This window comes from Arachis stenosperma, chromosome 6 (assembly GCF_014773155.1).
Source record: "Arachis stenosperma cultivar V10309 chromosome 6, arast.V10309.gnm1.PFL2, whole genome shotgun sequence".
NCBI classification, from domain to species: Eukaryota; Viridiplantae; Streptophyta; class Magnoliopsida; order Fabales; family Fabaceae; genus Arachis; species Arachis stenosperma.
The window spans coordinates 135,913,697-135,916,274 of record NC_080382.1 but is presented as its reverse complement, the minus strand read 5'-3'; positions in this window follow the sequence as shown (position 1 = coordinate 135,916,274).

The following is a 2,578-nucleotide window of genomic DNA, read 5'->3' as shown; positions in this document are numbered from 1 at the left end:
AATCAGTTTATGTTCTACAATCATAATATATCTGTTATTAAAAAAATTTAATAGTATCTTATTATTTTTATTTAGCAGGCATTTTGAAACCCTAAAAAACTACAATTTTGACAAAAGTCTAATTAAGATAATTAAAAAAATCTTTGTATAATTTTTTTTTATTTTTTTCTAAAAATTCAAATTTAAGAAGATGTGAAAGAACCTCTCTTTTTCTATAAAAACGGTGCGTTTCGAGATGTGAAGTGGATAAAAAGAAATTTAAAAAATATTTTAGAATTATCTTTATAAGCCTCCGTCCATTATTTTAGGTTACACAAAAAAACTTGATTTATTAAAAAAATTCTAGTCATATATATTATGTTATATCTAGCATATCTATTGGTACAAAAGCCTCTTCAGGAATTTAAATGTAAAAAATATTAAAAATTCCCACATGTGAGGATTAATATTTTGTATGTTAATTTAACTCGTTAATTTATTTGTGTGTTAATTTTGATTTACTTGATACTGCTGATAAATATTAAAAATATTAAAAATTTCCACATAAATTAACACATAAAGGAACCAACTAGTTAGCCCTAACCAAATAACATGTTTGGTTCGTTTGTTTAATTAATTTGATTTGGGTGGTTGTAATGTACGGTACTGTATATGCATATTGCATAAACAGTATTATAACTTTTGCAGTAGCTCAGCTTTTTGCTGACTTCATATTAATGGCTTTATTTGGTACAGGGGTAGCACTATTCTATTTCATATTTACCACACTACTACTCTCTTTAAAGAACACAAATCATGACAAATACTGCAACCAAAATTCCAAATTCTCCAAAATATCAGAACTTCCTAATAATTCATTCGTCTTTAAACTTTGTCTCTATTTACTGCCTTTTCAGTTTTACTACTTCAAGTTAAAGTTATTATGAATTCAAAATAAAATAAAAAACTACTCCTATACATACGAGATTTTTAATTTTGACGGAGATGTGACGGCTGTGTAGAAGTAATCGGACGGACCGATTAGGAAGACGGAAATCGGACGGACCAATTAGGAGGACGGAAATCGGACGGACCGATTTCACGACACGGAAGATGCACAAATTGGTGGGTCCGATTTGAGTACCCTGTCTACGCATCACGCACGCAGATGGCTTTTTTGGTTGGCTCGTGACTCTATATCCAAAAGATGATTGTTTTCCCCCTCTCAGCAGTATCTCTTTCACTCTCGTATCCCTCTCTTCATGCTCCCAACCCCACCACTTTTCTCATTATTCACCATTGTTGGACTACGACAAACCTTCAAAAAAATTTAAAGAAAATGCCAAGAAGACAAAAAATTAAAGAAGTAAATCAACCAGAGTTTTATATTGTTAATTATCTTGGGCATTCAAATTATGTAAGTTTTTATTTTTTAATAATCTGATTTAATAATAATAATAGTGATAATATTAAATTTTATTAGCAATATATATTATAATAGCGCTAAGTAGAGATTAATCAAGTATGTGTGTATGATTTTATTGTTAGGTGGTTAGAAATAGAAATTAAAATAGAAATTAATCATGTATGTATGTATGTATGATATGGTAAGTTCTACCGTTGAATTGGATTTTTTTTATAGTTATTGGTTAAAATAAAATGAAAGAATGAATGAATGTGATGAATGTAAAGAATGAAAGAGGAAGGAGAATGAGATCTGTACATATTAGATTAGAGTAGATATTAATATTGTTGTTGTTATTAGTATTAGTAATTGAGTTTAATAAATTATTATAATTAATAATAAAAATTTAATAAATTATTTTATTTATGATCATTAGTAATTGAATTTTAATTCAGTAAAATTTAGACAATAAATTAGTAATAACTAAACTTAGATTAGGAAATTAGTATGCTGTGTTATGAATAATAATAATAATAATAATAATAATAATAATAATAATAATAATATAATAATAATAATAATAATAATAATAATAATAATAATAGAGGTTGAAAGAAAAAAAATATTTGTTCTACAAATAAATAATTTATCAGTCGTGAAATTATTCTGGTTAGTTAGTTAAGGTTAATTAATTTTTGTTATAAGGTAATGAATATGATTGAAGGATTTTTGTATAATAGATTTACTGTGTATGTTTGAAATGCAATTATACTAGAAATTAGTTATAATGGACATGTAAGGATAATTGTGTTTTTGATAATATAGTTATATTATACTGGTACTTATAACGAAAATGTGATATTGTAGGGTTCACGGATGTTGATGTGTGATCATTTAAAGCCGCCGCATCCATACAACCAAATTATTGAGTCACACTTATGCGAGACTGAATTTTATTATGTTTCTCAGATTGGAGTTATCCAATGTCAGTCAGCAATGATTAATGCTTTGATTGAGAGATGGCGGCCTGAGACTCACACATTTTATTTTTCGGTTGGTGAGTGTGTCGTGACCTTGGAGGATGTGGCGATAATTCTCAGTCTATCGACAAATAGTCTTTCGGTTACAGGACCAACCATGAGTAGTTTTGAGGCATTGGAGGGCGAGTGCTTGCACCAATTTGGAGATGCATCG